We start from the raw sequence: 25,954 nt of genomic DNA on the forward strand, positions 1-25,954 counted from the left end.
ATGATAATCGTCTTGATAAATAAAACAAAAAAGAAAACTTATAAAAGAAATAATTTTCTTAATAAATGTTAACAATAAAGAATTTTATCAAATGGAATGCATACACACTGATTTTTGGAACAGTATTTTTGAATTTGTTTGATGATCTCACTTCTCAGCATATTTTCAAATCAAATCCACTTACAGTTTTGAAAAAACTTGAAAGAACAGACTTTTTACAGATTCACTAACGTGAAAACTATTGCATAAAACAAGGTTCTACAAAAGAACAAAATAATTAAGGAAGAAAAAAGTTGATGATTTTCAAAACAACAACATTTTTAGTTGTGAAACTTGTTGGGATCTTTGTCTCTATTTATTACGTAACACTCAGTGAAAAAATACAAATTTGTAAGTATTCCGATTCATTTCACAGTGCTTTTTTTTGTAATGGCTAGTGCGTTGAACTGCTACTCAAGCACCATCACTAAAGGAATGCTACCTTAACAATTATTTTTCAAATAGCTTCTTTACTAACTTCAAATTCCATAACAAATTTCGAATCACACTAACTCCTAGAACTTAACCAAGCACAAGGGTTGAGATTTTGATTTACTCAGTTTTAGCCTTGGTTTTTGATGGTTTTCATTCTATAAAATGTATGAGGCATTAATATTAAAATTTTTAAATTGGGTACCTCTCCCAAGTCGAGTTTTATTTATATCCAGTTCGATTAAATTGCGTGTGACACCTGAGTCATGGTCTTTTATCACCATTAATACCATCCATCGGTAGTAAAAAACAATGGTATTTTATGACTTTTTTTTATTATCTAACTATAACACAAAAAAATTCATTTTTTATAATTTGTCGAATATAATCCATTGCCTCACATTAGTTGGTTTTAAAGTTTGTCGTATTTTCATGATTTGTGATTCAATCGATTATTAAGATTTGCTTTACTATTTAAGTTCTGTGGAAATCTACTTTCTAGAACCAATTAATTTAGATATTTAATTATTAGAATTATCCCAAGTATCATATTGACATTCACATGATGAATTCAATGACAGGAACAGTGTATAGTCCTTTTCATGCCAGGACTATGAATGAGCAAAATATTAAACTACCTTTTCTAAATGTTTTATGTAAGAAAATTAAAATTTCTGGTTTAACCTATCTGGAGTCGTTTTTACTAACGAAATTTAAGATTCGAATTTCTTTTTTTCATATTAAAAACACTGACAAACAGACCGATTTTATTTCACTATTAGTTGAAAACTCTACTGAAATGATACAAAAACCACAATTTTTATGGTCAACAGGGTTCGTCCTTTCCTTAACACTGCCAATAACTTTTTACTGTTCTTTTTATGCAAGTTTGAATTCACAATTTACAACTATTTTTAGTTAAATTTAATTGACCACAGACACCCATCATATTGATGAGAATAGTACTTATACGCCAGAGTGTACCTAATGTAGATGTTGAAGGTAAAATATGACTGCTTTTCCGAAATCGAGAAACCCTACCAATGAACTTCGAAAAAGTCTGTATCTACCAGAGGTGACCTCCAACGAGAACAGAGCTGTTTTATAACAAAGAACAAATAAAATCCCGAGCATCAAATAGATACAAAAATTGTATAAATGATTAATACAAAACAAGTCAATAATGGCGATGTTTTATCAAAAAATTAAACAACACATTCAACCTTAGAAAATTATGCTTAGAAAAGTATTTATACTGACCCTTGTACTCAACAAAATTTGCACTCAGTTTCCACTAGAGATCACCTATTTTAACAAAACTGACAAAATAATTCGTGCTACTCTCGAGAGAATTTTGAATGTTCTTTGAGTATAAATCCAATTTTAAAAATTACTTGATACTTTTTGAATCAATTCTTATCTAAATGTTGTCAATATTTGTGGTACCTAAGGAAATTCTGTGAGGTTCGTACATTACGTATGTATGTAAAATGTTTTAAATTCCCTAATACGGTTACAGAAATAATTTTCATTTTATTTCGTTAATAAACATAAGCTGTAGTTTAAAAATGCCCAAGAAGTCACTTCAATATTTGAATAAATTGGTTTGTAATTTAATAATTTTTTGTATGAACTACATGAATCTTTTGAAAACGTAGTGTTTTGTACTGTTACAAATATCTTTACTGTTTTTAAAAAGTAGGTAACCAAAACTTCATGTTAACACAAATCAATACTATCCCACTTCAGCAGCTATAAACAATTAAACTAAAATTAATACTGAACTTGACAATAAACAAAAATAAAACTATGCAAAACATTTTTATACTTATGTATATGGATTTCATTATATTCTTTCATGCTCTAATTGGTATTTTGCGTGACCACATATTATTTTATTGTCATTCATTTTGTTCCCTTTTATCCAAGCTTTACAACCTACATCCATATATGTTCATATGACATACACACAGTTATGCCTACTTATACCCAATCTACTTTAAAAGATACGAAGTTACGTGCTTATTTGACCCAGATGTATACGTATAGCATTAAGGATATTATTGAGGGCGTGTACCTTTGAGTATTGATTAAAACAACTAGGTAGGTGGTTAAAAAAATATTTTAATTGTCAGTAAATAAAACTAGGTAACTGCCTAATCAGCAGAAAAAAATGCCTTCGATTTAAAGCGAAATTTTTGTAAGAAAATAGTTCTTGAAAATAATAATTCTTGTTTTTGCGTACTCATAAAATCAAGTTTTACAATTATTATACAAAATCACTGATGTCAAAACCATATACTCGTTTCTATTCGATTTAACCCCAATGTAAACTAGCATCAAGTTGAAATGTCATTGAAACGCTATACAAATTTTGCATCATCCAAGAGTTAAATTCTGGCTTTTTAAACTGTACTGTTGATTTATGTCTAAGCAGTTATCGTGACTTCAATCATCGGAGCCCTGCAGATCCATCTACGAGTACATTGTGTTCAAAAATTTGATATTAGGTCAGTTTGTAAACTTGACTTTGATAACTCACTTTTATGTTTTGTTCTAATTTTGACAAAACATCGAGCTCAAATTGTAAGAAATTTTATGAAATTAACCGTTCTGGGAACTGTCACATAAGGTGGCCGGTTATAGCTTTCATTTATTTTCATTATCGAGATAGGTTTGGTGTCAAAATGAAGCTGACTAGTTGTAGATTCGTTTCTACTAAGAAAATACATTATTTAATCCAGAACTCTTCTGTAAGTTAATTTTTAATTTTTCAAAGATTTTTCATTTTATTTGTATTCCCACCTGTCAGTTTTACTGTCAATGACCACCTATTTTCTGTTTGAAAAAGTCAAAAAAAAATTGACAAACTAGTTTGTGTTTCCTAGATTTGTTTAATAAATTGGGAAGCTTATACAATTATACATACAAAAATACGTAGGAAATGAAGAAATCAACACTATATTAGCTAATTATTCCTTTTTATACATATTCAGTCTTATTTAAAAACGCTGTATAGAGCCTACATAAAGTTATGTTATCTCTATAATGCCTCTAAACGCAAAAATGCTATTTATAAAACTTATACAAGGTTGCATAGTCCCATAATAAGCTAAACGCGTTTTGAGGTTGAATAGAGCCTACATAAGGAAATTATTGTTATTATTATTTCGCAAATGTCATTTTGATTTCTCTCCTCTCTTTTTGAAATTAAAATAAAAACAATAATGCCTCTCGAGTTTAGCTCGTGAGCCGAAGAAACGAAGAATCTAAAAAAAATATAGATTTTCGAAAGAGAATATCATACAAATAATTGGAATTATTTTGTTATATTTTAGTTGCTATGACAACTAGCAGATTTTATAGTACTTTTGGCACTTTTTTTGATATAAGCATTGTATAACTAAAATTTATAGCAGATTTTTTTATAAATAGGAATTTTTGCAACGTTACATAGAGCCTACATAAATCCTTATTCACTGTATAACTATTCATCTGTTTAGCGAATTCTATTAAATAAGACTGATTGTCTGTAACCAATTAAGATACCTATTTATTTCTACAAAATATTATTAATAAATCAGGTTAAGTGATATGTATTCAACTCTTTCATGTAGAAACCTTTTTAATCTAGCATTAAGTCTTTATCTAGGTCTTATTAGTCTTCAAATGTTTTAAAGTGCTGCTAAGTAATGTAGATATTTTTAGAAAGTCATCTGTTTTGAGATTTGACAACATTTTTATCATCCTGCCTGCCCATAGCGTCTATTTTACTTCATTTAAATTATTTTAACAGTTGAAAACTTTATTTGGCATCACCCAATGGTTTCATTTCCTTGGGAGAGCTTTTGCATTCTTTTGTTTAGAGAATTTTATGTTTAAAAATAATAATTATAGAATATTAAATTGAGATGCTAACAAACACGAGAAAAGAAAGAAAGATAAATACAATTATGGTAGAAGTAAAATTACAAAATAGAAATAATATAAAAGCTCCTAACAACCATAAAGAACAAAAACAAAAGCTTTGCTATACTTAGACTGATGGAGGAAAATATAGAAAATGTTTCCTTTTTTTCTTTCACTTTAAATAAAATCCTTAAAAAAAATATACATATTTTTACCACTGTAGTGTACAAATTAAATGAGAAGAAATAACATGGAAAAGGACTGAAATAATAATAATAATAATTTATATATCCATTCATTTTTGACTTGAAGTTATACCTACAAATATTTTATTTTGTAGGTTAGTCTGTTCTTGTTTTCTGTATACACACAATCAGAACCCATACTTATATAATACTTTTATATTGTACATGAATATAAATTTATTTTTACTTCAGCAAAATTATATAACAAGGACGAAAACGTCCTTGCGGTATTATAGGAAGTTTAGGTTTAGTTGTGTGTGCCATGCCGTGTACTCTGGGGTGTGTTGGAGAAAAAAGATTATATATTTTATTTTCTATAGGTTTATGTTTTTAGTGTGTATGCAAAGGATACTTTTCCCGTAGAACAATGATAGACTTTTCCGAAAGACGAAAGGCGAAAACCATTTTTCATGAAATATAAATTCATAGTTAAAACAATTGAAAAAAAATTATATTTCAACCTAAATTTCTATTTTAACAAAAAGCAAGCAGAAAATAGTAGAGGGTGTCCAAAAATATGAAAGGGACAGCTGTCATTTTAGGATTTAAAAAGTGTTGGCTAAACTTTTAAAAAAATGACAGCTGACAGTTGAAAATTAGTAAAATAAGAGCATTAACAGCAAGTTAAACATTGTATTTAAATATGATGAAATATCAAAGAATTTGGCCCAAATAGTGATAGTCCTGAATTTGTTATAAAAACTGGAACTGGATGTCGTACCGCTCAAATGTTTATTTCGAGTAAATTTTTATGACAATCTATTAAACGTTTAATTTCATGTAAACACATATTTTCGAAAACTATTATTAAATCGGATAATACTTTATTTGTGACAATCCTTAGCTATCAGTTACAGTGCTGTTAATATTCTACTTTAAAAAAAAGTTATTGCACATTTCACATCTTCTACCGAAAGTTTTAGTTCAAGAGAATTTGAAAATTCTAGAATTGTAATACAAAATAATATCGGAATTTAAAAGAAACGCATCAGAAAAATGCAAGAAATTTTCGCGGCTACTACTCTTTTTAATACTTTGTCCTGTATCTCACAAATATATACATATGCTTCAATAATGATTTTAGGAATGTCAATCAAAACGCGCTTATCGCTATAGACATGAACCTTAACAAAATTTAGTCTAGAGGCATTAAATCATACAATCTAGGCGTACAGTTGACCGGCCCTAAACGTGAAATTAATTTTTCACCGGACTTGGTTCTTGTTAAATTCATTTCTTGCATTTGTTGTTTTTAGACAGTCTTCACATATAAATTCTTCGTATAATTTTACACCTAAAGTTCTCTCCCGAATATCCGCTCGGTAAGTCAATTTAACTGACCATAAAATGGAAGAAGTGCTCAACGAACTTTCGAAATATAGCACTCATTTCGATAATTAGATTCAATAATTTGCAAGCGTTGATTTTCGTTTTTAAGACGCTTCATTTTTAAATAATGGACTAAACTGAATATGTTTGATACTGGCACAAAACATGAAACGTGACGTGAGCTGTCAAAACAAAACAAAATCTGCCATTATAAGCAAAAAATGTTTCATCAGTTTATTATTTAAAAAAGGCAACAAAAATGACCCATGTAGTACTTTGATTACTTTTTTGATATAGATTGTATGAATTCTTTTCTTTGAAGGGACTCATAAGGCACCAATAAGTTTGATTTCGTGATTTAGTTGCTCTCTCTACTTTTCGTTCTGCAAGCAAAAACTATGAGAAAAAATGGGTTTCCTATCACAAACATCCGAAAACATTATTTAACCTTATTCAAGGGATGTACATTGTACAGTTGTACACATATCACTTACAATGTTATCACATCAAAAAAATAAAATTCTTGATAAATCTTGTTCGCATCTTGTACATTTTATATACTGACACTATGTCAAATGTCAAAAACACGAAATAGAAATTGTCAAATTTGAACCTGTCACATTCGAGATTTATTCAAAGCAGTAAAAAAAAAAGAAAATGTGTTATGCCATTGAATAAGGAAACCCATACACATAAACGGACCTTATGTGAAAATGCATGGCTCATAAAAGACACAACTATAATATTTCAAGGGTAGATAACAGAACAGATTTATTATGATGCATGATTGCATAATATCGTTTGCATCCTATGTAGAACATAATGGACTTCTTGTCTCCATTGCGAATGACGTAAATTTAAAATATCACATTTACGACTCTCGGAGAATGTATTTGACATTGGGTTCTATAGTTCTCCATTCAATAGAGAATGATGCATGCATATACTATATGGACACGTCCACTGTCCAGTCCAGTTCAGCTCGCTCCAAAGATCTGAAAACTGGTGCATTATATTGCACAGAACTATTCTTAGAAACATTCTTTTATTTCTTTGAAATCGATAGATTTGAAATAGAAAAATTATTATTTTCGTTTCTAAACAAAGATGTTGCTGATGGAATTGAAATTGAATTTTCAAGGAGAAAATAACAAGTACTAACAATCATAACAAATAATATAAGCATGAAGTACAAAAACGTATTAATCTTGTTTTTGAAAATAAAATAATACCAAATTTATGAGAATGCTGGTCCATAAAAAGTTGTGCGTTCCGCATGCTTTCCGATTTGTTGAGTTTTCTTTTCAACACGTTCATTGCCGCTCCTTATTTCTGAAAACATCTGTTAGCAATATTTCAGTATTTAAAATCATCTCCCAACAATTTATTGATGGATTATAAATGTATTGAGGGATTTATTAAATGCTAAAATTAATTTAATGCTATCAAAAGTAAGCTTAGCTGTAAGCTGGACTTATGGATTTTAACATTTCAGTTGTACAGTTATCATTCACAAATATTTAAAAAGTAGAGCTGTCTGTGTTTTTAGTTAAAATCGTAATCTACCATGTTTGTCACTATCCATGTAAATTGAACGTCTAAAAAGTATCAGATTAATCATTTCACATAAAAAGGGGTTCTCCGTTTTTAGTTCCGAACATAACCTGAACTGTCAAACAAAAAATTTAATTTTTTTTTCGTTCTGAACGTGTTCAAGGCTTGTTCAAAGTATGCTCTATGGGATCAGAATAAAATAACTGAACAGACCGAATTGAATGCCGAAAATAAGCATTTGACAGCTGATTGTTTGTTTGTAAATGTTTCCCCTTTCAAGTTGGCGGGATTTTCTATTGGAAAATCCAGATTTTCGCCAAAAGTTGACTTTTGTCGTGCATGGAACATAATTGAAATTGTTTTTTTATTGGCATAAGTGTAACTTTGTTTACGTGTTAACGAGTACAAACTCAAAGAAAATTTGAGTTTTGAATGATCTAGATAATAAATAAATCGATTTATTTTATCCATGGAAAACCCCATTACTTTTGTATAATATTTCTTATTTCTGTAAAAGAAAACGACAAAAAAATTATAACAAGTGTCAAATAGTGACATCGAAACTTAGAGTCGTGTTTCAAAAATTATTCTGAGTATTTAGAAGACACTTTGTTTAGAGCATGCTCGATAGGCTCGGACTCTGTTCAGCATTTTTTTTTTCAGAACTTAAAAAGATAAACGAATATAAAATTAGTTGAATGTTTGCCATTTCCAGTAATAACACGAACAGATGTGGTTTCGGTGCTTGGAAACTTTTCTAGCCGCTTATTTGAAAGTTCTAGCAAAGCAACTTGGTCTTCAAGATCACGCGATTTGGTAACGAACAAAGCTCACTTTCGAAATGACAACTATTGCAAGCGAAAATATTGCTGGTGATAAGAATTTATCGAATTTCAGACATTTTCGTCAGCAATGGAACTTATAGTTAACCAATACTTTGGTCGACGATTAAAGATTATAATTTGGACAATTTGTGGTTTCAAAAATAAGGAGCAACATGCTTTACAACACGAACAGATGTGGTTTTGGTGGGAACTTTTTTAGCCGCGTATTTCAAAGTTCTGGCAAAGCAACATGGTCTTCGAGATCACGTGATTTGGTAAGGTTAGAAAAAATTCTTAAAGAAATGGGCGAAAAAGTAGTTCAAAATTATCTTCAAAAATCTGATTCTTCGAATCTTCCCGAAGCTGCAATGACGTTTTCTTTTACATTCATTGCAGAGTCCAAACCTTTTAGCAAAATATGTATATTTTTTATAAAAAATGTACTGCTCTGTGGGTTTTAAGTAACTTTAATTTCGAGACCAAAAAATTAATGACCTAGTACTTTATTTAAAATGCCATATTAAAACAATCAACAAAAAATCGATTAATAGTGATGTAAAAACTGAATAAGAGTTTACATCCCACATAACTTGACATTCAAGATTTTACACACCATCAGTTATGACATTTATGACATTGGTATAAAATCAATTTTTGTAAAACACTTCTGGAGTTCTTTTAGTTTGACAAATATCATGTGGAAAGACCTTAATGAACAATTACAATGGAAAACAATCAATCTTTCTACTTTTCAACACTTTTAATACTTACTTAACTTTGACAGTAATAGATTGAGATGTATAAAATAAGTACTACCATTTAAACATAAACAAAATAATTCAACATGAAATGTCAATCAATTAAAATGTTCATTTAAGATATTATTTTTGTCATTATTTGTACTGAGTGATTTTATTTTTGCACTTTGCTTTGCATATGAACAGACACTGAACTGACGCAGATTGATCTCAATTCACACCCTTAGCAAACAGAGAACTGTCAATGTCAGACTCAAAGTGTATTTTTTCTATACATTTCGTATTTAAAAAATCTATCAATTAACTTATAATTTGTAAAGTTTTGTAGAACAATGTTATAATACCCCTGTGTTGTGTATATGACCTCGAGAGTGTAAAGTATGTAATATATTTTTTGCACATTACTATTGTGCTGTTATTTTTAACACTAATTTCATTTTGTTTTTTTTTTTTTTTGTCTTGTACCTAAGGGTAACACTGTGATTATAGTAGACTATCATCTCTAATTTTGAACGAGGATTATAAGATTTAAATACATGAATGTTAATTACTTTGTTATGAAATTTTAGACCCAATATAGCATGCATGAATCTAGCTCACAGATGTGGTTTGTCTTCATAGCTTTGACTTTGAAGTTATTGATTGGAAGTGGTGGGGAACTTATTTGCATTCATAATATCTTTTGTGTAAGTGCACAACTGCATTATCAAATGAAGTTGAACTGTTGGTCAATCTTAATTTGTGTCTATTTGGTAAATATCATATATGTACATTTAACATTTTATGTATTTGAACAAAAATTCATAGAAGAAGGAAATAAATCATTAACTTCATTTTGAGCGTGGAATGAACAAATAAGTATACAAATGGGGTCCCGCAAGGATCGATTCTCTGTCCTACACTTTTTGCCATTTGATCAATGATCCTGTTTTTTAACAAGCCGCATTACACTTATAAATTGAATAATAGTCTCCAGTTTAAGGTTTTATCAGCCTCAATATTAAAGCAAGAATAAAACACTAAGGCTAAGTCCTTTTAAACTATCAGAGTAGATATAATTGGGTTAAAGTTAAATTGTGCACTTTAAGCTTAATTACCATCAACAATTTCAGTAATTATTTTGAAAGTAAAACTAAAATTAAAACTGTTTTGTTTTCCCTAAACTCGATTTACCTACATAACTAATATGACCTGCCTAAAACAAATACTGTCGAGTCGGTCGGCGGTAACTCCACCACCGAATTGTGACAAATGCATATTTAAAAAACTAAAAAAACAACCTCCATCTCCCTCTTGTCACCCATTCTCTGCCTTTTTTTCACTCTCATATAAGTTCTCATTATATTTTTCATTTCAGTAAATTTGTGCATGTCATTTTGGTTACCCATTTAGAGTTTTTATATTTAGCTTTTTTATTGTTTTGTTAACAATGAAAATTGTGCCAAAAGCGTCATTTCCTAACGTCTATAACCTTCCTGTTGGCCGCAACTTAAAAATAGCATGTTATATAGCATATAAGTATTTGTATTTTTTGGTAGCAACAGTGCTATAAACTTTAACTCAGAAAATAAAAAGCGTTCATGTTCATTTTCTACTGCAATACGAAATAAGTTAACCGCATGCGCCTTTTTTGTTGCAAAAATCCTTCTTTTTTTTGTTCGGAGTCGGTTTATTCTTTAGGTTTGTTCTTTTTTTTGTATATTTTTTCAATTGCATAAGTTTACCTAAAGTGTATGAATAAATTATGATAGTTTGAGGAAAGAGAGTTTCCAGAGGGTGAATCAACAATCTAAAAGACTAGGCCGTACGCCTTCTGTTTTATTTGTAAAATAATACTCATGGCCAATAGTTAGGTGGTGCACAATACAACCAATATCTCCTTTAACTTACTATAGCTACATTTTATTTCAAATGTTTTAAAGTGTATAAGGCTTTCCAATTCTTGGGATACGGATGTTGTTAGATATCGATTGAATTTGGCAACACTGAACGGAAGAAAATGGCGCCCAACGTGAGTTTAACAAATTCCTATTTATTTTACTTTAAGGATTGAAAATTAACATAAACCAATTGGAAAAAATATAACTCATTCTACTATACTATGTATATCACTGCCATAAGGGTTAGTGAGTTGTGTTAATATTTTTCAAGGAAAACAAAGAAACAAATCACAAACAAAAACTACTATACAAATCGCAATGGAGGTTGTATTTAAAACGCACTAGTTATATTTCTGTTTTGACCTTTTCACCATCATTAATAGGTTTTTGTTTTTGTTTCTTTTAACTACCGCATGTGATTCAAGTAATAATAATTGATAGTGGATATACGAGTATACGAGTATTACTTATACTCGTTTACTGGTACTGGTAAAAATTTGTTGTTTTACCTCCCAGAAATGTTGTTCGTTTATTTTTGGATCTAAAAATAAACAACAAAATAAGATTATTGAAAATTTCTATATTAAAATCAGAGAATCAAAATAAATCAATAAAACAAAATTGAGCTTAACATACACTTTAGCCAGGCATATAGAAATGTACACAAAAAAAACAAACAATCACAACACATCAGTAACTTTTGTGTTTATAAAAGCTAAGTTCTATGTTTTTTCAACAATTTTTCTATGACGATATATCTTGTGTAGCAAAATTTTATTTTCAATTGATGAGCAATTAAGATGTTCGCGTTGCATTTAATTGATTTTATTTTTATTGTAATTTTACAGTAGGTTGTAAAAGTAAGCAAACTTAGATAGCTTAGAAAACATCAAATTATGTTAAATTTGTTTGTATTAAATATGATGAGAGGTTAACCACAATCGGAAACAATTGACCTTATCTTGAAAGTTGCAAATTTTGTTTATTTTGATAAGAAATTCCTTAGTCTAAAGGTGATAACACACTGAATCAAATAAAGCGTTTTAAAACTTTTTTTACAAATAAAATTAAAGTCATTATTATTGTTTTAAAAAAGTGTGTTTGTTTTTTCTAAAAAAATCATTTCCGACAGACATCTGTGCTGCGTTTTAAAATGAAATTTGTACTCTTGACTTATGAGTCAAAAATGTTTTGACTGATTTGTTTTATTTTGACTGATGCGTTTCAATATTTTTTGTATGTATATGCTTGAAAAACCAATTCCAATTTTGTCGACATCATTTTAACACTCACTGTTTTTATGTTTCCGTACACAAAAACTCTGACGGTAGTCGAAAAGTTTCCAATATGTTAAAGTGAGATATACTCGTATCTACTTTATATTGTCAAACCGTCATCATATACAAAAGTCATTTACTCTAATTGAAAAAAATTCAAAAGCATATGAAGCAATGTGATCTTTTATATTACTTTTTTTTTCGTTTTGTGTGTCGGTCGTTTGAAATAGAAGAAGAAATATATTGAATTGTTAGATACTTTTTATTTGTAATATACCTATATAATATTTTATTCTCTTTGACTATTTATTAAATTGTTGATGATAAATAAATTGCTAGTATAATAGAGACGTAACTTTTTTTTAAAAATGAAGACAGACTTCTGGCAGACAGAATTTATTCTGTTTAAATATAGTTCAAAATGACAAGCTGTTGTCTGGATTTTAGTGAGACTTTATTGTAGGAATACACTTACTGTAAAAGTGGTATTTGAAACAGGGCCGTAAGGCTTGTGCATCATCTTAATTCAAGTGCAAGTGTTGCTAGTTAATTGATTCCACGGCGGCCTTTCGTAGAGTGTGTCTGTGCTTTATTCTGCTTTATTTACGTTCAGGAAATCATATTATATTATTCCGACAAATTTCAACAGATCAATAAATCATTCTCTCATAATGGCTTCATTTTCAATGCCCTTGTGCCCTACTAGTAATATCACAATTTAGTTTATCTTTACGCATAGTATCATTTCTCTTACTTTCAGCTCCATATTGTGGTGCTATTTGAAACTTAACGAAACAGAAGAAAACCTTTGGCAAGTGGCTAAATTTGAGTAACTTGTTGTTGTCGGTTTTGTTTTAAGCTTTGAACATAAAACTGATTCACTTGGAATATTCCGTCTTGAAATGAGTATGTTTTAAGCAATTGTAGAGCTTTCTTTTTCATATGTCACAAACTGGGTTGTCTAAAGTCGTCAAATCGCACGAACGAGGCGGCCAATCGAATGTGTCCATTTTTTGAAATAACACGCTCATCAAACTTACACTTCAATAAATCGATTGTTACGTTTGATGTGTGTCTTGTTTCACCATCCATTTTATTGAAACCACATCTCGTCCAAGTCCATGTTTTTCCCATCGGACACAAATTGGTAATCATGACACAATAACTCTGGCCATTGACATTTACGTGACGATCGTGATAGTATATGAGGATGAAAAAAATGTGGATTTTCACCCGACCAATAATTCATATTTTACTTACAGGCGAAGTCATGAGCCCTTGAAATTGGGCGAAAATTACAACCAAAATTTGAAGGTAACGCTCATAAACATCTGGTCACAGATTTTGGATTCTGGTGGACAATTTTTGTAACTTACGGACGTTGCTCGTTCATGACTTTACCTGAATAAATTGACAATGGCAATTCGATAATAGGTAAAAGGCCGTGTCCACAAATTCAATTCAAAGTTGTCAAGTTTTTTTTGGAAAACACTTTATTAGCTGTGAAATTTTGTCTTTACAATTCCGGTAGAAAATTGTTGTAACTTGCAGACAGACGTTGCTCGTTCGTGACGTTGCCATGATGAAAATGTTGAGTTTACTGAATAAATTGACAATGATAGTTCGATAATTACTTAAAGGGGGCATTTACAAATTGAATTCAAAGTTGTAAAGTTCTGTTTTGGAAAACTCTTTATTAGCTATGAAATTTTGTCTTTACAATGTTTAACATTGATCTTAATAAGACAGGACCAATTAAAGTTTGTCTTTAGAAACTGCAAAACTATTGTCAACATATTTTAATTTTTGAAAAGTAATAAAATCTAGAAATGTAATGCTTTCTAAACTTTCTACTAGTAATGTGTTAAAATTTTGACAAACCGAAATATGGTTTATAACTTTTTTTGCTTAGACTGTCAAATATTTACGTTTTTTTCGTTTAATTATTTATTTCTTAACACAGCTGACTTTAAGCATCGCAAATTGTAATCCAAAATTATAATGTATTGTTGAAAATATTCTATAAAATTATAAAATTCGAACCACTGCTGGTTGTTGAGATAAATTCCGTTGAATGATAGATAGTTTGTTGGGACCTGTCCAATTTGTTCAAACCGTGCTAAATTTTTCCTGAATCTTAAGACATTTCGGTGTTCAGTTTTACTTTCTTTTACTTCCATCAGAGAAAGGAATACGTTGACCTGTCAGTTTTTTAATTTGACATCGACAATATCTCCGAACGAATTGGTAATTCTGTTTTGACAATCGAACCGAAAACGAACTTTCGGACCACCGAACCATATAATTGAGTTACAAAGTTACAAAGAAAAGTGAAGAAAAGAAACTGAGTTTTCCATTTTATTTTATTGGAAAACTATGATTTAAAGACAGATCGGTGATATTCCGAAAATATACGGGAAGATATTTTATGTAGTCAATGATTTCTATAATTTTTGTTTTCCATACATGGTCTGTGTATCTGGAATAATTTTATATCACACTCATATGTGAAAAATATGCTCATATCTGGAATTTTTTCACCTACGTCCAGACAAAACTAAATAAACCGAATGATGAAATTTAAAAAAGGCACCCGATGCCGAAACCCGGGATTGAACCGGGGACATTTAGATCTTCAGTCTAACGCTCTCCCAACTGAGCTATTTCGGCAGATAAAATTTTAAGTTCCAAATGTTGGAGTCATTCTAAACATTAAAATTGTTCAATACGTTGTTTTTCACAATTCTATACTAAATTTGGAACAAAAAACTGATTACAACAAATTCCAAAACCTGATGCTGGAAGATAATGATGACGTACGTACTGTATATTGAAAATTAACGTCATCCTAAAAGCATGCTTACATTTTTAAAAACTACTCCAGGTGTCAAAACAAAAGTTGTATAATTCGAAGCTTTTCCTTTCAATTTGTGTTCTTAAAATTTTGTGCATGCGTTTTTCGAGATCTAGACTTTTAATCAGGGGGAAAGATCGGTCACACACTTAACATAAAGATTAGTTTTTAAGTACCGCTTAAAAATGTTCTCTAGAGGAGGCTGAACAAATTAAAATAACATAATGTGTATTCTTATGTTTACATATTTCAATCGATAGAACTTTAGTTATTATATGTATTATTTAACAACATGTTGTCCAGGAAGATGTTGTCTAACTATTTAATTCGGACGATTCTCTACAAGATTTAAACAGTTTTTTAAATATGCATTATTTAAGATCTAAAATACAATAGTTAAGAGGGTTTTTGGTGCATTTCAAAATTAATTAAATTAAAAATTGTGTTGAAACGTAGAAGAACGCTACAAAATTATAGATGTAAAAACACAGAAAATGAGAAAGTTTACCAGAAAAATGTGATCTTTCTTTAGTAATACTATAGACCAGAATTTGATATGAAGAATTTTATGACTTTTTTACGTATTTTCTCGGACTTAGTTTTCGAAAGTCTATTACTATTGTTATCGTAGATTGGAGCATATACCAGAAGACAAATTCTAAAAAATTACTGTTTTACGTGAACCTTTTGAAAATATTTTAAGCTTGAAGGAATTAACAAAACTTAAAAATTGTAGAGAAAAATTTTCGGATCCTGCATTTAAGCAGAAAGGTATGTGCATTGTCATACAAATTAATAAAAACAAATTAAGGTACAAGAATAAGTTGGGAAGAAACTTTAGTGTGGCACTCAAAAATTACACGTTAAAGAATCTTTATTCACTCGAGATGTTCATTAATTCTTTCAATTTGCAAAAGTGTCACTTTTGCTGTTTCTGGGACTTTTATATTCTTGAAATTCCTGTTTAAACCTCAGTCCCAGAGCATCCAAAGCAAATTTGCTTAAAAAGTAGATTTCTTTAATTTTTTAAGATCTTAAAAGTTTTTGTATTAAAGAGAAAATCATTTTTAAAAGAAAAAAAAACTAAGAAAGTTTAACACTGTTTATGTATGTGCGTCAGGAAATAAGATGGAATTGAAGAAAAGTTTCAGGAATTTAAAAGCAACTTAATGTCAAATTGTCGATGTCTTATTCAATGTTTCTACTTGACAACCTGAATATTTGCTCTTTCTCTCAGAAAAGATCTTATGAAAATAATTGACAGCATTATTATAGTTTTTCCAAGCTCTAAATTGTGTGAAAACAAAGAAACAATCGTCCATTTTGCAAAAGTTGATGAATTTGTGCTAAACGATTGGAATAGGACTTTGCCCAGCTTATAGTAGTTTATAGTAGTTTGGATTCTTAGAAGATCTTAAAGACTTGATTGGTAAAGTTCTCTTTTTTACAGAATTCGAAACCTTGCAAACATTGTAAAAAGTATTTACAGTTTTCAAAAGATTACTGATTTCAAATATGGATTTCTTATTCTGAAACATATTACATAAAAATGCAACCTTATAAAATGCATTAACTTCACATGGAAGTTATTGTAATGGGTCCGATTTGTCGAATTGAAAATTTTGACATTTCTCGACATTTGAAAGTTTCTAGAATCTAAATCAAAGATTTTTAGAGAGATGGCTGTGTGTGTGGGTGTACGCATAAAAATAAGAACCTACAAACAATACTACCCAAAATTTGTAGACCTCGTTGTTCAGTTTTAATATCTTGAGAACAGATGAAGGTTTTCACTTCAAAATTATTTTTTCTATGATAAATTTTGTTGTAAACTTATAAGAAATAAACATTTCTTAAAGAAAAACAGCAACTCTTTTCTACAACTCTTTTCTACAAAAACAATAACGAAGTAATAAGAAATATTTTTCGACTTAAGTATTTTTGAAAACAAAGAAAGATATTGAAGAAACAAAAAAGTAACAGATTTTTGAGAATTCTAAGCTCGAAAAACTTAAAGATTTACTTGTAATTGAACACTTCAAAGTTCACAAAATGTGCCGTAAAGACTACAATTTATTTGTTATTTACATACATAAATATATATTATCATTTAGTTACTTTCTTGGCCATTTCGATTTAAAAATAAAATAATTACACTTCAAATTTACTACTTTAATAAAATTCTTTAAGTTTCTTCTTTTTTTGTTTGGTTATTTGTCATTGCTTTAGAAACCATTTATTCAAATATATTCCTAAAACCTTTCTTAAAAAATAAAAGATCCTTCTTGTAGTTACAACACAAAAAAATCCTTGGCTATATCCGAGGAAATTGTCCTTCTAGTATTTTTTTTATTTTCCGTTTTTGTCATTTTTATTGCGGAAATCAAATTTTAAATCGCATTTTCATTTTTGTGATTTTGTTTTATTTTTATCTTTCCAACATCCTTAACAATATACATTTTGGCATTGCTACTACCTCTTTATACCTACATACAAAGTACATACATATCCTCAATAATGGCAAAGCATACATTTTACTTTTTAACAAACTGTTATCGATGTTTGCACACAGTAAACATAAATATAGCTTTGAGTAATAGGTATACAGTAAGTGTATTATACAATACACAATATGTAATTGAGCTTTTTCTCTAGGCTATGTTATGTACCTATAAATCGATGGTATTTACTTATATAGTTATACAGTAACTAACCTTAAAGTATACAAGCAGCAGTTTAAAAATAAACAACAAAAAAAGTAGTAGGTACACCAATTTTTATGTTCTGTACCGTACCGAATGGGTTGGTGGTGGTATATTTTTACAGGCGTTGTTTTTGTTTTGCTTATAAAATTCACTTCATACCTTGGTATTGTATATACAACACCCATCGTAATGTCCTTTTGATACACAAACCAAAAAAAAAATATCTGAATTTAAAAAAAAAATATTGAAAAACTTTTAAGCTGGAGGAAAAAAAGAGAAAATCTGATTGCACAATCCATTATAGTGAGAATGTACCAGGTACATGTAGAAGGTGTAGTACTCACCTACAGGCAGATCGAAAGTATCCTTGTTTGTTGCTATATTAAATCTATCACTGATATTGGTTTTAGGAAGCTTTTCTTTCCTGGTGTAGAGATTTCGAATTAGAGGAATTTATTACATTTAAGTAGATTATTTTTGTATGGAGATTAATTTAGGGAGAACATTTAAAAAAGATTTATTTTTAATTTAGATATTTATAAGGGAAATAGATGAATAGATTTAAGGAACTCAATTTCGACAGTTTTCATTCGGACTGTTACTTCCAAAATTGATCATAAACCAAATCTTCTTTGACATCGATAGTCAAAACACGACATGCGAGAAATAAATAGAGGTTGCAACTCACACTGATAATTTCCAAACCAGTCTTTCGATTTTTTAAAACTTTAACAAAGTATTCATAACATTATTGACATCAATATTTTGTGTGAAATAAATAATTTGAAGTCAATATAACGGATTATCTAGTTTGCGGTTCAAGAAGTATAGGCCTGTGTTACTTGGTAGTCTGACATTTACAAAAATGGTTCGCTTAAGTGTCGCACAACACATACAAATTTTTTAAACCTACTTCAAAAATGGTGATTCTGACACAGTCACATAGCGTGCTTTAAGAGAAGATTATGGTTTAAATAATTGTCTTACTACGCAACCAATTAGTAAAATTGTGCAGATTAGTTAAGGATATTGTAAGACATTTGCATCATCGTTTCGATCGTACTACTAAAAAATCGCTGCTGTAAGTGAAAGTGTTGCCGAAGACCCGAATGTGTCGATTCCCTGTCGTTCTCAGGAATTCGGACTGTCTTACGGCACATTATGGTGTATTTTGCATTTGGATCTATACCTTCATCCATATAAAGTCCAGCTTACACAACAACTGAAGCCAGCTGAACAATCATAACGTCGTAGATACGTGGAATGGGTGCTTGAACAACAGTCCGCGAACGGCGATTTTTAAACAAAATTTTCTTTAGACATTTATCACTCGGTCGGTATGTTAATATACAAAATTTTCGTACTTGAGGATTCTCAGAACCTGAAATTGAAGACAGGCCGGATGTGCGATGATGGAACGACTGTCACCGTCAATTTGGAGTGTAATAGTCATATGGTAACCGACTTTTACTGCCTACTATTGAAGAGTACGACTTAGAGAATATGTGGTTTCAACAAGACGTTGCCACATAACACACAACTCTTGAATAGACATTTTCTAGCACCGTAATTTTTCGTCGTGGCGATATCAACTGGCCACCAAGATCATGCGATTTGACACAACTGGGCTTTTTTGTGGGGCTACGCGAAAGACCGTGGATGGATAACCCTCCGACTCCCTAGTCGGTGACCGCAAGTTGAAGATTCAAATTTTCGGTCGTAATTGTCGCCCTGTCTCAACTGCTCAATGGGTTCGTCAAAAAGAAAATATGCGGTATTGTTCTTGAATCAACACAAAAGATATTTGTTCGTCGACGATAAAGATCGTCACGTTATTTTTCGCTCGAATAGGAAGATTTGGAATTGGACAACACATGGTTTCAACAGGGTCGGGTTGTTCCATTTATTGAAGAGTAAGTGCTAATTGGAGAACCCGATATAAAGTTTCTTTTTTTCAGCCACACATCAAGAATGTGTTTTCCTTCTTTTTTCATATTCAAAATTAAAAGACTACTTCACCATTTTACTAAAGCTCTCACTCTGTTAATGAATTACCCTTTTGATGTTCAAATTAAAAATCAAAAAGCTTGTTAAAGTATGAATTGGGGACTCTTAAAAGCCAAACTCAAACAAAAACAGTTAGATTTAGAGTTTGAGGATATTTCTCAAACAAGTCAAATTTAGAAAACATTTTGGAAGTATAATTTTTGGTTTTCTGTTTATAAAGAAGACAATACTAATTCTAATTGATATCAGGCATTTCATTCAGGCATAAATTTTGATAATTATATAACTTTTATAATCATTGGTCTCTCTGTCTTTCTCTTTCTGTATTTTTCTCTCTCTTAAAAACAATACGAAAGTCATCTTCAAAGTTTCAAAAAAAAAAAAAACTAATTTTATTGTTTAGTTTTATATTTTCTTTTCAAGCTGCATGACAGTGAACAAAGTTTTTGAATTTTTGCAAAACTTATTATAACTCTGCAACAATCTGCTGCAAAACCAAATTTATATATTTTCCTGTGTGGGATGGATGTGAAGTGAAGCTATCAATAAAAAAGTTTTATTTTTATTTTTCATATTGTTTTAAGTTTGATATAAATTCTCTTCTTATAAATTGACCTACTCTGCAAGGAAGGAATAGAGCTTATTGAAAAAATCACCGTAGCACGTAAAATAACTTACTAAAAAAATAAACAACAACAAAAACTACATATACAAAAATCGACTCCTTTTCTTTTCCAAAAAGTACTACTCCATATTTTTCAATAGAGATAAAATGTGAGTGCTTTTTGTGTGTGCTTCAAAGAACAACAATTTTCGTTAGCATGGCTGGATTATGAGCATATGAGGGACACTTTCAGGGCGCCAATTATTTTTACTTTTAACCCCCAAATCAGGTCGGCTTCTCATTGTGTGATATTTAGAGTTGAAGTAAGTTCTAAAATGCTGGTAAATTATTTATGTTTTATTTAGATTTTTTTCAAACCCTAAAGTTATGAAAAAATAACGAATCGGGGTTAGAGTCACAGAATTGTAAACAACGGTGTCTTGTATCGTGTCAATGTATGCACATGTGGGTAAAAAAAATGTCGTCTAAAGGTTCCTATATTTCCCAGACTAAATGTAATTGTACTCGGGCACCATTTTTTCAAAAGCTTCACTGATTTGCGAAAGCATAAGAACGAATGTTTGATGTTAGTATATGCGAATATTTAGTTGCTATAAAGTTTTTTCACATCCTAGAAATGTAGACTCTGCTACTCTGATAAATAAAAACATGTTCCCACTCATTCTCAACGCTTTACAAGGACTCTATACACTTTGTGTATCATGTCGATGTCATGGTATACATTTAGTACGTGTTTTTGTATATACCTATACATTAGACCTTTGTTTGACTAAAAAACTAACAATGTACATATAAAATAAGAAAATAGTCTACTCTAGGAGGTTTGGAGGTATGTATTGGGTACATCATAATGTTCTGCTCTGGCTTATGTAATTTTGTGTTATCTTATTTTACTGTCGATTCACGTTCGAGTTGAATTGACAGATAAATTCAAAATGAAATCAAGCGTACATTTTCAATTTAACAATTTTGTTTTTGTTGTTTTGGTTTTGTGTATACTTTAAAATAAAGGTTTTATTTTTTTTAATGCTTTTCCTTTTTGAAGATGGGTTTGGTTTAAATTTAAACAAGATTATTTTTTGCTTAGGTATTCAAATTCTTCTTTTCAAAATTCGTCCTTTTTGCTATCTTAACACTTTCATCAACATGCAAGCACCTTAAAAGGACGTTTTGTCACCTATCAAGTATGAACCAAGTAACTACCTTTCTATGTACGAGTAGCTTGTTCAAAAAGTTAATGCTCTTAAGGTAGATGGGTGTGGTTAAGTAGTAATAAGGTTCGTTTACATAGCTTAAAGTACAATAACAGTAAGGACAGTTACTGTCATCAATTAAAAAACACTTGCAAATTTTAACACTTATGAGTTGGATAAGAGGTCTTATATTTATTAAAAGCAGGCGATAAAGGTTGAGCAAGCTTAAATTTTCAGCCTACAGTTTAAATTTATAGACTTGTATTATGCCTGGATGAGATTTAAATAAGTAAATAATTAAATTAATATGGTCCTTTTTAAAAATATTTCAAAGGTCATAAGTCCATCTAATATTATTTTTTTGATTTAAAGTCCACCCTAAAAAACCTCTGTAAAAATTACTATGCCTTAGGCTTATGGATACTTAACTGTCTAATTATTGATGTCGAAAACGACATTTGCTTTATTTTCAATGGAGCTTACAACCAAATTGACATTTTTTTTTAATCTCGTTTTGACTTGTTTACATTTGGGCCAGTTTATAATTATAAGATCTCAAAGATTTAAGTATTCCAATTTTTCATGCAAAATTCTCACTTTTGCTTTAAAAGAATTTGAGAACAGAACTCAATTTCTCAAAAATTCTCTACCGCCCAAGTCCATAAGGATGAACAGAAACGCAAAGCTTATTTGATATTTTTAGGTAAGAAAGAATCTCCAGCACTATCAATTCTTTTGAAAAAGTTCTTAATCTTAGAAAAATAAACATGGCCAATTAAATTTCATTTAAACGTCAAAAGTGTATCATTCCAAACATAAATTATAACATTGAAAAGAGCTATCTCTGACTTAAAGACTTTTAAAATATAAAAACGTCAAAATACATCAAAACTACAATTCGAGCCTATTCCGCCATTTTATCGTAAGCGACATTTTATAAAAAAGAGAACTAAATTATTATATAATATTTAATATTTTATACTAAATTATTATATAATTATTAGCGTGACTGCAACTTAAAGATTTTAGTAATCTGCAAAAAAACAATTCAGAACGATGCCGAAATATCTTTGAAGTCACGGATTTGACGTTTCTATATTTCAAAATAATCAAATTAAGGCTTACATTTTGAAAATCTTGTACATAAATGTAAGTTTAAACTTTGATTTCGTGTCAAACCTACAAAGCTTGTCATAAACTTTTTGGTAATTTTTTCATCTGGTATTTAAGGCATTCTTTTACATGACTATGCCTCTTTCGTGAGCCGAGTTATTTAACTTCTTATGTTTTTTTTCTGGATGACTTAGCTGATGAACCGATCCAAAATGTTTCTGTGTTATTTCTTATTTTCTTCAATATTTGCAATTTCAAAGAACAAAGTTGCTCAAATCTTTGCTAACTTCCCATAGGAAGTTATTGTAATGGGTCCGATTTGTCAAATTGAAAATTTTGTCATTTCTCGACGTTTGAAGGTCCCTAGAGTCGAAATAAAAAATTTTTAGAAAGAAGTCTGTGCGATCGAACGTCTATACCAGTCAAGAACCAGTTAAGATATCGGCTTCAAATAAATTGTGTTATACAGATAATAATGCAGAAAGGGCTTTCAAGAAAATTGCGTTGGTGGTTTTTTTACCATAGCAGTTTAAAAAAAAGTGAAAATGTTGGTTAACCACAAATATCTCACGAACCGAAAACGCAAGAGACTTGAATTAAATTTTATAATATAAATTGTAACGCGATAATAGACCATTTTGGAACGAAATCCAATTAATGTTTTTTTATAAATCGAAAAAATTGAAAAAAATTGTCACTTCAAAAATTTTACGAATAAAAATGATTTTATCTCCAAAACAATTTTGTGCAACGAAAAATAACGTATTTAACATCTGGTAAAATTTTGAGAAAAATCAAATTGACAGTTTTTCTTATAAAAAATAAAAACCAAACAAAAATTTTCGACTCAAATATCTTTTCAAAAATTTTAAGATTATGGCATCCAATTAATTTTACTTATAAGAAATATTGTTTTCAACACTCGGATAAATTTGAGAAAAATCGAATTGACAGTTTTTTTTACAAAAAATAAAAACATAAACAAAAAAAGTAATAAAAGTTGGTAAAAATTGATTTTCGACTCTTCAAAAAATTTAACATTATGGCTTTCAACTAATTTTATCGTTTAAGAAATATTGTTTTCAACATTCAGACAAATTTTAAGAAAAATCGAATTGACAGTTTTTTTTGACAAAAAAAATAGAAACTTAAAGGAAAATTAAACAAAAGTTCGTAAAAATTGATTTTCGAAACGAATGTTCAAAAAATTTGAGATTATGGCTTCCGACTTATTTTAACTTATAAGAAATATTGTTTTAGATCAAGGCTTTAGCAATTTAAAAGAGTTGTTCTGACAAAACACTAAAATGAGATGATCTTTTGTGAAGGGAAAAACACTTATCACTGAGAAAAACACAAAAATTGGCACATTTTATAATCAAGTATTTTTCACAAATTACATTTTCTCACTGCTTTCTAATAAATAGAGACACCAAGTCAAGAACAATTTGTACTTGTGCAAGAAGAAACTTTTAGTACAAGGTTTACACGATGGACCTTTTATGATTTGAAGTTGTTTCACCTTGTTCTTCAAAGATGATGCAACCAGTGAAAAAATGCAGGTACGAATTTTTGAAAAACGAACGTTTTGTATGATAACATCGTGAAATTTTCAAAATCTTGAGAATCAAATTAGAAAGTGCAGAACATCTGCTGTGAAATTGTTGCAATTTTGTTGAGCACATTTACGACAACATTAAACACTTCTTTCTGTAATTATTAACTTTATTATTAAGTCGTATTGCTCAATTGTGTTAAATAGTCATAGATTGAATTCTAAATACTGTCATTTTCATTTTACAGAAATGATTCTTGCATAATTACAGTACTGACTCTAAGAATTTCTTCAGATCGTTTTTCGAGGGTATTAACTTCGAGTCAGAGTTAAAACAAAAAAATCACAATTTCAACTTAAAACCAGAAAATTCGATATCTTCTACTTTTCCACTCTTGCGCTCGTAGAGCTCTCTATCATCTCAAACCCTCAATTTTTTCGGACAATCTAATGTGATATTCAACCTTTCAAGGTGAATATTTTTAGCTAACAGATTTTTGTTCTCATCTAAGTTTTCCCAAAAGGAACGAGGGAGGATGCGCCATTTTTATTTTTTTTATGTATGTTGTAGGATTTTCAACTTTTAACTGAACATTTTCATAAATTTTATTTCGCCAAATTGAAGTCGCAGTCTTCCTCTGTGTAAACTTTAACAAGGTGTTTTTTGTTGTCCTTATTTTATATTTTACTGCCACTTATCTGCTCACTCTAAAAACTTCATACATACCTTCATAAATGTGTTCTTGATTAAATGAGGTTATTCTACCCCACTGTAGGTAAGTTACCTGTGCGACTTTAAATCTTTGACTTAATACCTACAAAATGTATAGGTAGTGAAATAAAGTTAAAGAAAGAAAAGAGACGATTTTCAACCCTCTTTACAACAACAAAAAAAGAAAGAAAGAAATAAAACGGAAGGCAGAAATTGGGCCATGTCGAGAGCTCCTGCGCACTTTTACATTTATCTTCAAATAAATGTACATACAAAACCAGCAGCATTTTTTGCAGTTGTAGTTGTGCAACAAATTTACCTTTATACCTACATAGATACACATATATGAGTAAAATGTAGGTGACAGTTTGACTGTCAGTGACAGTAGCTTTTTCTTCGTTTATTGTCTCTTGTTGTTTTTGTTATTTTTGTCGTCCTTGTTCTCTTCCTATATTTCCCGTTTTCCGTTGTTCGGTCGTTGTATAGAAACAAAAGTGCAAAATGTCAAAGTTCACAGGCTTGAGGTGTATTCTTTTGTTTTTTTTTTCTCTAGGGTTGTCTATGTAGTGTGTATCGCCGTGTCGTCACCACATTGTACACATACACACTCACACTCAAATATAATTTTATAATCGTTTGGGTTTATTGTTTTCATCCAGGAGGACATTTCATTTATTTTGTGTTTCTTTTCTTTTTATATCACTGACATCAATTTTCTTTTCTTTTTTTCTTTTATTCTTGTGGTTTTATGGTGTTATTATTTTTTCTTTTTTTAGTGGTAGTAGTTTTTGATGGATGAATACTTATAAAACATGAAGATGAATAAGGCATCAGTTATGTATACCTACATATATGGGTACCTACCACTACATATACACATCTATTTTTATCCTTTTTCACACAATTTATATTTTTCCATATCTTTTTTTGTTGTTGTGAGACT

General features: G+C 29.8%; 1 protein-coding gene and 1 non-coding gene across 6 annotated transcripts in view; one reads left to right on the forward strand and one right to left on the reverse strand.

Moving 5' to 3' along the window:
• The window catches only part of LOC129940842 (sodium/potassium-transporting ATPase subunit beta-2), a 74,169-nt gene that overhangs the window by 3,510 nt on the left and 44,705 nt on the right, over positions 1-25,954 (forward strand). The window lies entirely within an intron of this gene.
• Positions 14,845-14,917, reverse strand: Trnaf-gaa (transfer RNA phenylalanine (anticodon GAA)). The gene has a single exon. It is a non-coding gene; the product is annotated as a tRNA-Phe (tRNA).

Source organism: Eupeodes corollae, chromosome 1 (assembly GCF_945859685.1).
Source record: "Eupeodes corollae chromosome 1, idEupCoro1.1, whole genome shotgun sequence".
Taxonomy (NCBI): Eukaryota; Metazoa; Arthropoda; class Insecta; order Diptera; family Syrphidae; genus Eupeodes; species Eupeodes corollae.